Genomic DNA, 13563 nt, shown 5'->3' on the forward strand with positions numbered 1-13563 from the left:
CCAAGATCGCTGAGGGGCGGGACCGGATGCCGCCACCACTCCCACGGCGACTCTCGCCGGCCCAATCGGCCACCCGAGTCCCGCCCCCCAGCCTCCCGCCGGCCCAATCGTGGGCGTAGCGGAGTGATGGTTATTTGCATATTACCCTTTTATTAGGTAGGATAAGGGCAAGGGAGAGATAGAAACATTAATAAGAGAGAATCATTGATCAGCTGCCTCCTGCACACACCCCCTGCTGGGTATTGAGTCCTCAACCTGGGTATGTGCCCTTGACTGGAATTGAACCCTGGACCCTTCAGTCCACAGGCCAACAATCTATCCACTGAGCCAAACTGGCTAGGGCCAGGCATTTCCATTTTAAAAAGTGGTTTTATTTATTATTTACTTAGGCTTTTAAAAATTTTGGTAGCATTGATTAATAATATATACATTTCTGGTATATAACCTTCTTTTTTAAATTTTTATTTTTATTGATTTCAGAGAGGAAGGGAGAGGGACAGAGAAAGATAGAATCATCCATGATGAAAGAGAATCATGGATTGGCTGCCTCCTGCACACCCCCTACTGGGAATCGAGCCCGAAACCCGGGCATGTGCCCTTGACCTGGGACCAAACCGTGACCTCCTGGTTCATAGGTCGACGCTCAACCACTGAGCCACTCTGGCCAGGCATATATAACCTTCTAATTTGAAATCTGTATACTCTATTGCATGCTTACCACCAAAAGTCTAGTTTCCTCTATTACCATATATTTGGCCCATTTTGTCCTTCCCCACGTAACCACCATTCTGATGTTTGTATCTATGAGTTTGTTTTTGTTTTGTTAGCTCATTTATTACTTTTTGTTTTATATTTCACATATGAGAGAAGTCATATGGTTTTGTCCTTTTCTGTCTGACTTATTTCACTTACCACAATATCCTCAAGATCCATCCATGTTGTTACAAGTGACAGTCTTTCCTTTTGAGGGCTGAGTAGTATTCCACTGTGTGTGTGTGTGTGTGTGTGTGTGTGTGTGTGTGTGTGTGTAGCACATCTTTACCCATTCATCTGTCAATGGACACTTGAGCTGCTTCCATACCTTGGCTGTTGTAAATAATACCTCACTGAACTTAGGGGTGTCTTTATCTTTTCGAATTAGTGTTTCGGATTTCTTCAGGTAAATACCCAGAAGAGGGGTTGGCGGGTCATTTTTCCAGGACCCTCCGTACTGCTTTCCACAGCGGCTGCACCAGTTCACAATCCCACCAGCAGTGCACAGGGCTCCCTTTGTCCACATGCTTGCCAACACTTGTGTGCCTTTGGACAATGCCCATTCTGAAAGGGCGAGGCGATATCTCTTGTGGCTTTGATCTGCATTTTCCTAATAATTAGAGATGGTGAGCATCTTTTCATGCAGGCCTCTCCGTTTTGAGTTCTGTTTTCTGGAATTCCATGACTGGTTGAATGAAGTCACTGTATAGGCCCTTTCCTTCAGAGATAGGTCTTAACTTCCCCAGACAAACAGATGGAGAAAAAAAAGTATTAAATCTAAGGTAATGCCTATGAAGCTAATTAAAAAAACTGCACCGGCTCTTCTAAGGTTTACTTAAGTCTGTTGTAATTTGGGGATTTGCACTTTATTTCTTCGCCTGGCCTATTTCCTGTTTCTAAGGGACTTTCGTCACCATGGCAACATAAACAAATACAACTAGTTTCCTTTGGACTGCTGGCTTCCACCCTGAGCTCTGCCCTCTGTTTTCTCTCTCATAGCCACTCCCCACGACAACTCAGTGAGCCTTCGCCTTTTTCTATGACCTACTCCTGCCACCAGTGTTCTCCCTGATCGCCCTCTCCAGAGGCTGTGGCACATGTGAATGTGTGAGCAGCTAGGGGTGCCTGCCACCCACACTTATAAACTCTGTGTGGAAAGTAACCTCCCACCAGTGGAACTCACTCCTGAAAAGACTCCATTTTTTTATGGAGCTATATTCATTGAAAATTGGAGTCTGGCCCGGCCAGCGTGGCTCAGGGATTGAGCATCGACCTATAAACTACCAGGAGGTCAGGGTTCGATTCCCGGTCAAGGGCACATGCCTGGGTTGCAGGCTTGATCCCCAGTGGAGGGCGTGCAGGAGGCAGCCGATCAATGACTCTCTGTCATCCTTGATGTTTCTATCTCTCTCTCCCTCTCCCTTCCTCTCTGAAATCAATAATAATTAAAAAAAAATTAAAAAAAGAAAATTGGAATCTGTATAAGAAAATAGTCATAAATTTTTACAAGTAGGAATATAAGTAGCACAGAGCATCAAGGAAGTAGTGAGGTGTGTACACGTTGGTACAAAATAGTGATCCAAAACCACAAATGATCTTGGGAAAATTAAGAATTCATGTACCTCGCAGCCAAAATACAAGCTACATGAATTGGGAGAACAAACAAAGGCTAGATTTATAAATGAAAGATGTACAACTACTCTTTCTCTTTCCTTCTTTTCACTCTCTCTCCTCTTCTTCCTAATAGAGTCTTAACTTGGAATAAGATCTGATCACGCTTCCTGACGTACAGTGACCTCCCCCAGGGATGTGCTGCAGATCAGCGGGGAGGAGACGGGACTCTGAGCAGAAGTCCCTGGGATGTCCCGAGGCGACAGGGGCAGCCGCCGGCTGAGCCCAGCGTGGTGAGCGGGGATGGGTGAGACGTGGCTCCTCGGGATTCGCACCTCGCACCGTCAGCCAGAAGCCCTGGGCAAGTGCCTCCTGCGCTGTCGCTGCCGCTGCCAGGAGCGAGTTCCACCAACACGTGCCTTCGGGAGGAGGAAGCTGCAAGGGCGAGCTCAGAAGGTTAGACAGACCTACCGCCAGAGGTGTGTTTACATCCTAGATGTGGGTTGAGTGAGTGTATTTTTAGGGTCATAAGTTCTGGCCAAACAAGCTGAGCATGAAAACATGAGTGTTGTCCTACTTCAGTGGACCCGCCCAACCAAATCCCGCCTTTGAGAGTGGAACCGAAACCTTGCTTACCCTGCGAAGCTTATTGGATACCTGACTATTTTAGTTCTCGCTATATATTGAATTGTAGTCAATCAATACCACCTTCCCCGTTACATTAACTTTCTACGAGGGCAGAGTCCCTGTGAAATCTCAGCCTGGGAGCTTTGGGAAAAGTCATTCTGGACAGAGAGTTACACACATAGGCAAGCACTACCTTTTTAATGTCTATAATATTTTTTCTAAGTTGATAACAATGGGGTATATTCAGTTTGTAAAACTCTTTGTCTGTACACTAGATGTCTCAGGATGCTGTAGTTTTTAGGTAAGGTTTTCATAGTTTGTTTTTTTTTCTGTTACTTTTCCTGTTATTGGCTCTCATTTCTCTTTGCTGTCAGGGTAGAGCTTACTTATAGATCCTCTTCTCTAATACACTTTCTTTTTTAAAAAATATACATTTTTATTGATTTTTTAGAGAGAGGAAGGGAGAGAGAGAGAGATGAAACATCAATGAGCCCTAACCGGTTTGACTCAGTGAATAGAGCATCGGCCTGCGGACTGAAGGGTCCCAGGTTCGATTCCGGTCAAATGCACACACACACAAAAAAAGAAACATCAATGAGAGAGAGAGAGAGAGAAAGATAGAAAGAGAGAGAGAGAGAGAGAAACATGGATCAGCTGCCTCCCGCACGCCCCCTACTGGGGGTCAAGCTCGCAACCCTGGCATGTGCCCTGACTGGGAATCGAACCATAACCTCCTGGTTCATGGGTTGATGCTCAACCACTGAGCTACGCCTGCAGAGTTCTAATGCACTTTCCAATGTGCTTTGGGTAGATAATGATTGTTACTCACATTTGCATCACACTTCACCAGTTATAAAGTGCTCATCTGACCTTCTCAGTTGACATCACTGTCTGTCGGTCATAGCCCTCAGCCTGGTCTGGCCAATCAGAATACTTCACATCCCTTACCAGTTCAGGGATGGGCACATGACCCAAACTGGTCCTATCAGAATCTACCAGAGTGACCAGGGAAGAGTTCTGCTGAAGTTTATTTTAATGCTATAAAAAGCAGGCCTGCCTGGCGCTGCCCAAGCCCATCGATTGCCACATGAAAAGAGTAGCACACAGGGAAACAGCTGAGGGAGACAGACCTGACAGGACTTAAGTACCTACCTAACCACAGACGAGAGGGTTCTTACCGGCCCTGGGCCCGGAGGGCGAGGCCAGGCTGTGAAGATGAGGCGCGATGGGCCCACGACTCAGAAAGGAAACACATCTGGGGACAGACAGGGACAGGACGCGCTCTGACTTGGTGGCTGCGCTCGGACCCTGACTCCCTCTGGGAGTTTCTCTCAGGACGCTGACCACTCTCCGGCCAGGCGCGGGCTGAGCTGTGAGTCACAGGCTGGGAGATGAGCCCCTGGCTATGGGATCTGAGCTCCCGGAGGCCGGACTGCAGACCCTCCCCCTCCCTGTGACCGTTCGCTCGCAGCTGCGTAGCTGTCTCGCCCTCGTGTGTATAGAACCAGCCGCTGGCGAGGGGCAGCGCAGATGTCGGGGTGCCCTGCTGCTCTCCACCTGCGGCAGGATTGGAATACACGCCCGCAGGATTCACCCGTCTCCGCTGACTGGCTCGAGTAGTGACAGGCGGCCTCATGCCCACTGCGTCCAGTTTCACCTCCATGATATGCCTTGTTGTGGGTCTGTTTGCATTCTCTGTGCTGTCCCTGGATGCGACATTTCAATCCTTGCCCTGCTCAGGGCTCTGACACCAAGCTTGGGGCTACTGCCACCCACCCCTCAATGCTCAGTGGCCTACTGACTCGCCTGGGCACAACCTGAGCACAACCTGGGCACCAATGCCCTCTCCCACCGCCAGGGCCTGTGTGGACTCCTCATCACGCTACTTAGAATTCAACACTGCACACTGGCTGCCTCCTCCCCCACCCGTCTGCTCTCTTTTTGTTGTTACTCCTCACCCGAGGATGTTTCCATTGATTTTAGAGAGAGTGGAAGGGAGAGGGAGAGACAGAGAAGCATCGATGTGAGAGAGACATCGATTGGTTGCCTCCTGCACGCACCATGACCAGGGTCAGGAAACCTGCAATCCGGGCAGGTGCCCTTGACCGGAATCGAACCTGGGACCCTTCAGCCCTAGTCAGTTTTCTTTAAAGTAGGTTTTTCCTGTTTGCTTTGGTCTCTCCTTCATAGAAGAGCATTTCCTCAGCTCACACGCAGTCCCTGGTTTTGGCGGGGGGGGGCAGGGGAGGGAGATTCTGCTTACATTTGGGTCCTTGGCTGACCCGCCGCGCCGTTTCACTGAGGAGCACCCAAAGGCAGTAAGGACCCTTAGCCTCGTCTGATTTACCTGCTCGGAAGCTAGACCTCCAGCTTTCTGCTGACACGGGAAGAGGAAGGAGCAGCTGCCCAGCGGCTTGGGGCCAGGGGGCGATCGGGTGGCTCTCTGCACAGGAAGCGGACTCGCATCCAGTTTGTTTGTAGTCACCTCTCACCGCCCCTCCAGAGGCGCCTGTGGACGGTGGCGAGCAGCAGCTGCTTCCGGGGCTTCTCTCCGCCCGGTCAGGGTGCAGCTGCCCTGGTTCCGCTGACCTGGTTACCATGCACCCCCTCCAGTCCTCCGAGTCCTTAAGAGTTTTTGAAAAATCTTTTCTGTCATTTTAGGGAGTTTTGAAAGGGAATGAAATTAAATGTGGGTTTAATCTGGCATCTCTTACTGGAACTCAAATTTGAACTTCCAGGGTTTTTGTTTTGTTTCTTAATTTTAGAGAGAGGAAGAGAGAGGGGATAGAGGGAGGGAGGGAGAGAGAGAAACATCTATCAGCTGCCTTCTGCACAAACTGACCAGGGATCAAATTCACAACCTGGGTATGTGCCCTGACCCACAATTGAACCTTTTTTTTTTTTCAATCCTCACCCAAGGATATTTTTCCATTGATTTTTAGAGAGTGAAGGGAAGGGAGGAGAGGGGAGAGAGAGAGAGAGAGAAATATGGACGTGAAAGAGACACATTGACTGTTGCCTCCTGCATGTGCCCCGACCCAGGCCTGCAACCAAGGTACATGCACTTGACCAGGAATTGAACCCAGGACCCTTCGGGCCACAGGCTGACACTCTAACCATTGAGCAACACCGGCAAGGGCTGAACTTTCAGGCTTTTAATTTGTCTCCATGACTCAGCACACAGGGTCAAGGATGCAATTCTTTTGAGTCACGCATAGATTCAATCCCTCATCCTTTTACTTCTCTGTTTTTTTCCATTGACTTTCTTATCACCGACCTCTTTGCCATCTCTTTCACTGTGTCCTATAGCATCCTCATGGCAATAACGACAATAGCAATAATCCTATCTAATAAAGAGGGAATATGCTAATTGAGCCTCACACCATCGCAAAGATGGCGGTGCCCACAGCCAATAAGGAGGGACTATGCTAATTGACTGCCCCGCCCTCAAAGATGGCAGCACCCACAGCCAGTAAGGAGGGAATATGCTAATTGAGCCTCACGCCATCGCAAAGATGGCGGTGCCCACAGCCAATAAGGAGGGAATATGCTAATTGACTGCCCCACCCTCAAAGATGGTGATGCCCACAGCCAATAAGGAGGGATTATGCTAATTGACTGCCATGCCCTCAAAGATGGCGACACCCACAGCTACAAGATGGTGGTGCCCAGTCCCCTCATGCCCCACTGGGGTCCCCCAGTCTCCTCAGCCCCCCAGCTGCCCAGGGCTGCCCGAGGCTCAGGTAACCAGGGCCGGCCGAGACTTGCGCTGCCGGCAGTGGCAGCACCAGAGGTGTGATGGGGACGTTGCCTTCCCCTGATCGCCGGGTCGCCTCCTGCCCTTGAGGGCTCCAGGACTGTGAGAGGGGCAGGCCGTGCTGAGGAACCCCCCTCCAGTGCATGAATGTTCATGCCCTTGGCCTCTACTTACAATAAGCTTTGACTTTTCCCTAGCCTCCCATCCAATTCACCTCCAGGCCCATTGACTCTTCCTCCCCACCCTCTCTGGGGTCTGTCACTTCCCTCCCTCCACACTCGATCCCAGCTCAAACCTTCATTTCTCACCTGGATCACCTTCCAGTCCTCCTGCCTCTAGTTGAGCTCCATTCCATGTATTCTAATTTCTTTTTCTAAATACAAATATGATCATGACACTCCACTGCTGAAAACCCTTTCCTGGGGTTTTAGAATCTTTTTTTTTTTTTTAATCCTCACCTGAGGGAGGAGGGAGAGAGAGAGAGAGAGGGAAACAACAACATGAGAGAGACACATCAATTGGTTGCCTCCCCGACCAGAGCTGGGGATCAAACCTGCAGTGGAGGTACCTGCCCTTGACAGAGAATCAAACCCACAACCATCCGGTGTATGGGCTGACACTCTAACCACTGAGCAAACCAGCCAGGCCCAGGGCCGTGGTTTTAAATTTTGAACTTGAATGGTTTCAGGTGAGTGTGTGTTCTCTGGGCGTCTTCGCAGGCCCCAGCACTCCCTCTTGTGTTACATGCATTCAGGTTACCCGACTTGCTTATTATTGTTTTTTAATTCTCACCCAAAGGTATGTTTATTGATTTGAGAGAGAGAGTAACATCCATGTGCCTTCGGTATGTGCCCCAACTAAGTATGTGCCCTGTCTGGGAACTGAACCAGCAACCTTTTGGTGTATGGGAGGGTGCTCCAGCCCACTGAGCCACCAGGGCCACCTGCCTTGCTTCTGAAGGCATTTGAGCTTTTGACCACCTGCTCTAATTTCCATTGTCATAGGGTAAACCACAAACTCTGATCTACAAGACACTTGGTTGTTGTTGTTAATCCTCACCCAAGGGTATTTTTCCGCCTTTGATTTTTAGAGAGAGTGGAGGAAGATATGCAGCCCTGTGTTCATTGCAGTGTAGTCACAATAGCCAAGGTATGGAAGCAACCTTAGTGCCCATCAACAGACGAGTGGATGAAACAGTGGTGGTACCTATAGACAGTGGATGTTACTCAGTCATTCAAAAAAGAAACCTTACCATTTGCGACATCATGGATGGACCTAGAGGGGATTGTGCTAAGTGCAATAAGCCAGACATAGACAAATACCATATGATTTCACTTACTAGTACATGTGGGATCTAAAGAACAAAATAAACGGACAAACAGAACAGAAACAGACTCATAGACACAGAAAGCAAACTGAGGGGTTGGAGGACGAGGTGAAAAAGGTGAAGGGATTCAGTACAAATTGGAAGCTCTTATGAGGGACCATCACTTCTCTTCATTAGGGCGAAGGAGTGAGGAAAGGACCAGACAGAGCGGACTTTCAAACTGTAAACACAGGCAGGTCTGAGTGCTGAGCTCGCCTTTGCGTTTTACTTCACCTTCTCCGGAGTTCAAGCAGTTGGCGTGTCCACTTCACTTCTTTTAAGAGAGAGAAGGGGGCCCAGGCAGCAGGGGTGACTGGAGAGCCTTAGGCAAACTCTCTGACAAGGTTCAGCCTGTCCCACTGCCGGAGGGAAGGGGTGGCGGTCGGTGCTTTTCATCTTCCGAGTCCTGCGGGACAGACGGCTGAGCCAGCCGGGGTGATGAGCAGCCAGCGGGGTGATGAGCAGCCAGCGGGGTGATGAGCAGCCAGCGGGGTGATGAGCAGTCTGCCTTGGCGGTGACGCCCAGCAGCCCGGCTGCTGTGACAAGTCCTTCCCCAGCTCGCATGTGCGCTTCTGGGCCCTGCGGATCCCCTTGTGTCTGGCCCCCACTCCTGTACCTGCTCACGTGTTCTACGTGATGGGAAGGAAAGAAGCTGAACCCGAGGGAGAGGAACTCAAAGTCGCCCAGGCTGATTGTGTGACTGTGGAGACGCCCGAGGCAGATGGAAATAGAGAAGAGCACGGGAGGGGCGCCTGCGAGGGGCCTGCTGCGAACCTAGAACCTACGTCAGTGATGGCGAACCTATGACACACGTGTCAGCACTGACACGCGTAGCCATTTCTGATGACACGTGGCCGCTGAGGCGGCCGCATGCCGAGGATGAAACATTTGCTGCTCCTGAGGATGAAACATGTGTGACTAGAGTCTTGGAGTAGACTCTAACTCCAAAACTCTAGTCGCACATGTTTCATCCTCCCCTCTTAGACACTCTGTGCCGGAGGTCTGTAGGCCAAAACAACAGAAGTCCGGCACAGAGCGTCTAGTTCTGGGACTTCCGGTTAAGCCGGGATCTTTGCCCTCACTTCCGCCGGCAGCGCAGGGAGCAGCGGAACGCAGTGGGGGACGCATCTCTGGGGGCCCTGCCATTACCAGTAACCAAATAACAGTTAACCACAGCAACCTTTATCTACTGTTCTGGGGTGTCATGGATTTCTAATCCATCATTACTGAGATAAGTGATGGGGAGGCTGGGAGAGGCGAGGGTTTGTGGCGTGCTATGGGTGCCGTTTTCCGCCATTAGAAATAGCGGCAGCCATTTTAATTCACATAAGGAACACCATCTTGCTCCATAGTGCAGACTCCATTTCACCACTATTACTGTTGTGCATCCTTATTAACCCCTATTTCTGCTCATTAACCCTGCCCTTTCCTAAAAGACAGTTATATGCACCATTTTGTGGTTAGTTAGGTTAGTTAACCCCTAATTGCCTGCAGGCCTAACAAGCTATCTATAATTCTATCTTCTGTCACTGCCCCCCTGATGGAGAACCCAAAAAATAAAAAACTAAGGTTAAGTAAAGGAAGTGGTAGTAGCAGTGGCCGACCCTTTCAAGAGACATGGACCGAGATGTATGGCTTTATAGAAAAAAATGGCAGATCATTTTGCGTTCTATGTACTGAAACGGTAGTAAGCAGAACGTGGAATATAAATAGACATTTTAAAACTAATCATCCCCAGCTCTTGGAAAAAAGTGAGGATGAAAGGAAGGAATACATTTCCAGGCAGCTACATCTTTATAAGAGCCAGTCTAATTCCATCCTTAAATATATGAAAGGCTCTACAAATTTAACATCTGCAAGTTTGAGCATTGCTCACTCTATAGCTCAGCATGGAAAAGCGCTCAGTGAGGGAGAATTTATTAAAGAAACTCTCCTAAGATGTGCACCAGTTCTATTTCATGATATGCAGAATAAAGATGCAATTATTAAGAGAATATCTGAGTTACCACTCAGTAGAAATATCATAAAAGACCGAATAATGAGACTGAACACAAACGTACAACATCAATTAAAGAGAGACATAAGGAAGTGTAAATATTTTTCGATCTCTCTTGATGAAACTACTGATGTCACATCACATGCTCAGTTGGGCCATTATTGGTCGATATTCTGATGGTCTCACAATGAGAGAAGAGTTGATAAAGTTAGTATCAATGTCAACAATTAAATCAGGAAGAGAAATATGTAAGGTTGTTATACAAACATTTCGTGACCTAAGCATTGATATCTCTAAAGTTGTGTCAGTGACGGCAGATGGGGCACCAAATATGGTGGGGAAAAAAGTCGGATTTGTCAAATTGTTTACAGAAGCTATTGGACATCCAATTGTGCCTTTTCATTGTATTATCCATCAGGAGGCTTTATGTGCCAAGGCAGGATTCACCGACTTAAATGACTTAATGTCAGTTGTTACAAAAATAGTTAATTTAATAGCTGCTCACCCCCTTCACAAGCGAGAATTTTCAGCACTTTTACTGGAGGTTGATTCCACCTACAGTGGACTGCTGATGTACAATAATGTAAGATGGCTGAGCCGAGGCAAAGTTCTTGAGCGCTTTGTGGAGTGTTTTGAAGAAATTAAGGTATTTCTTGACAATAAGGATCTGGGAAACTTTCCTCAGCTTAATGATGATCAGTGGGTCAACACCCTGATGTTTTTTACACATCTCTCTGTTCATATTAATGAACTGAACTTAAAGTTACAAGGTTTTGGCAAAAGTATTGACATTATGTTTGGATACATAAAAGCTTTTGAAAGTAAAGTTAAAATTTTCAAGCGAGATGTAGAAACTAAAACTTATAAGTATTTTCCTTGAGTAACAAAGTATTTTGAGAAGGCCAGTGCAGCTGTACAAAATGAAATGGAACTCTTGCATATGAAGTACCAGCATGTTTTAGACTCGTTACTTGACCAGTTTAGTGATAGATTTAGTCAATTTAGAAGTCTAGAACAGACCATGAAAATAATTAAGTATCCTGATGTTTGGAATTAAATGGTTTCCAATGGATGCAAATTGATGATTTGGAGATGCAACTTGCAGAATTTCAAGACAGTATCTGGGCTCAGGTGTTTGTCGACTTGAGGTCAAAGCTTGAGAATCTGGAAAGGTGCCGCTTGGAGAATCCAGAGGAGTGCTGCTATGAACAGGAAATTTGGAGTGCCTGGAACTGACTACCAGACACTTTTAGCACCCTGAAAAATATAGCAATGGCTTTACTCACAATTTTTCCCTCTACATACTTTTGTGAGGCCTTATTCTCAGCGTTAAATAATATCAAAACCAACAAAAGAAACAGATAGACAGATGAAGTTAGTAGCGCTTGCTTGGGCCTGAAGTGTACAAAATACCAACCTTCAACTGAAGATTTAGCCAATGAAATTCAGCAACAAAAAAGTCACTAATAGGCAGGTTAGTTAAAGAATTCCTCCTCCCCCTCACTTATCTTAGTTCACGGCACCCCACACAAGCTAAATAATATCAAGACCAACAAAAGAAACCGACTGACGGATGAACAAAGAAGTCACTAAGCAGGAAAGTTAAATATTTAGTTTTTGGTTTATTAAATACAATTATATATAACAATTATACATTTATGTTATTTAAACTATAAATATTGCGAAATAATGTTTTTTCCTCAAAGTGACACACTCCCTGAGTTATGCTCAGTTTTTTGGTGAAGTTTGACACACCAGCAGCCTCTTCACAGCACCTCCAGCTGGCCTTGCTGAGCCACGGGATGCCCACGGGTTCACCTGAGCGCCTCTACCCTTCAAAGAGATCCATCAGCCGGGCTGCTTCCTCTGAGTCCCACGGAGAACCATCGTCACACGTCCCTGCTGGCGTGGCCTTGGTGTCTGGCCTTGCACATCATCGAACATTACGTCTTCTTCAAGGGCGTAAGGGTCTGTGAAGGGGAAGAGCGATCCTTACCACGCCAGCACCGGCCCTCTCAGCCCCTCCAAAGCGTGTGCATCTCCCAAATACGCTTATTTCAGTGGTTGCTCCTCGCCAACTGCCCCCTGGCCCAGTCTCCTCCCGGTACAAGCTGGTTACTGGAGACAATGCTTCCTGCCGCAATTACAGCAAACAAGCAAGTGAGCGAGCAAAGCGGGGCCGACTGCAGCGCAGAGCAAAACCCACAGGCAGGCAGCACCACCATCTCCAGCTCCCACGCACGGCCTCTGGCTTCCCCGAAGACAACCAGAATTCTAAGAAGCTAGCTGCTGGACACGAACTACAACCGCGAGCCATGTGGGCCGGAGGCCTGCCTGCAGAGCGAGCAGCCAGCCAGCAGCCAGCTCGCCTGACAACCTGGAGCTCTAGATCCGGGTTTGAGGGCATCAAGACTGCACTCAGGTGTGGAGAAGAAAACGGTGCTGCAGACAGTGTCGCCTTGTGCCAGTGAAGGTGGCACTCAACAGCCTCGGTCCTGAGACTTAGGAAACACAGGGTGTTAGGATGCCTGGGGTCGTTGGGGCCTTGGGATAGGCGGGCGGAGCGGAGGGCAGAGGGAGGTACCCTTGGCATTTAATGTAGTTGGTTCAGAGGACTTCAGTTCCAATGAAAGTTGCATTAGGCCAGTGGTCGGCAAACTCATTAGTCAGCAGAGCCAAATATCAACAGTACAACGATGGAAATGTCTTTTGAGAGCCAAATTTTTTAAACTTAAACTTCTTCTAACGCCACTTCTTCAAAATAGACTCGCCCAGGCCGTGGTATTTTGTGGAAGAGCCACACTCAAGGGGCCAAAGAGCCGCATGTGGCTCGTGAGCCGCAGTTTGACAACCACTGCCCTAAGGCTAGTTCTGTGTATGTGAAAGAGCGGTGATATTTTGGCTAAATACATTTTGTTTTACCAAGAAACGGAAATAACTTTGTCCAGGAAAAAATACTTTCTGAACATCTTTCTTTTTTTATCAAGAAACAGATGGAGGAGTGCCCTTTATCCCTGCCAAAAGCTCCGTGGTTAACATTTGCACTTTTCTAGGCCTCACCCTCCGGCGTCGGGGCGTGTGCTGCTGTGTGCATCATTGGTGTGAGTATGTTCAGACAAGGCCCACAGGAAGGCTGCCCGTGAGTGTGCAAATCTCAGCCAAGTTCTATGCACATTCTTCCTGACATCCACTCCCATTGTATTGCCGTCACTTTTTCATCATTCCTCAAATACTATTCACATTCATTTATGATTCCTGTAAACATTTTAAAAAACAGTTGGGATGTCACTTACCATTTTTTGAGTTGAGTCAGGGAAGCAAGCCATGCTCAATATTTAACAGTCACTTGTGTGTGTGTGTGTGTGTGTGTGTGTGTGTGTGTGTGTGTGTGGAAGAGTGTGTTTTATTTGTCATGTATTGGTACAAACAAATACAGAATAAACTTCCAAACA

At 47.9% G+C, this 13563-nt stretch overlaps 1 pseudogene; it reads left to right on the forward strand.

Moving 5' to 3' along the window:
* The first annotated feature begins 2667 nt into the window (after positions 1-2667).
* LOC129151111 (gap junction alpha-1 protein-like) lies at positions 2668-12500 on the forward strand (annotated as a pseudogene).
* The last annotated feature ends 1063 nt before the right edge of the window (positions 12501-13563 follow it).

Source organism: Eptesicus fuscus, chromosome 13 (genome assembly GCF_027574615.1).
Source record: "Eptesicus fuscus isolate TK198812 chromosome 13, DD_ASM_mEF_20220401, whole genome shotgun sequence".
Taxonomy (NCBI): Eukaryota; Metazoa; Chordata; class Mammalia; order Chiroptera; family Vespertilionidae; genus Eptesicus; species Eptesicus fuscus.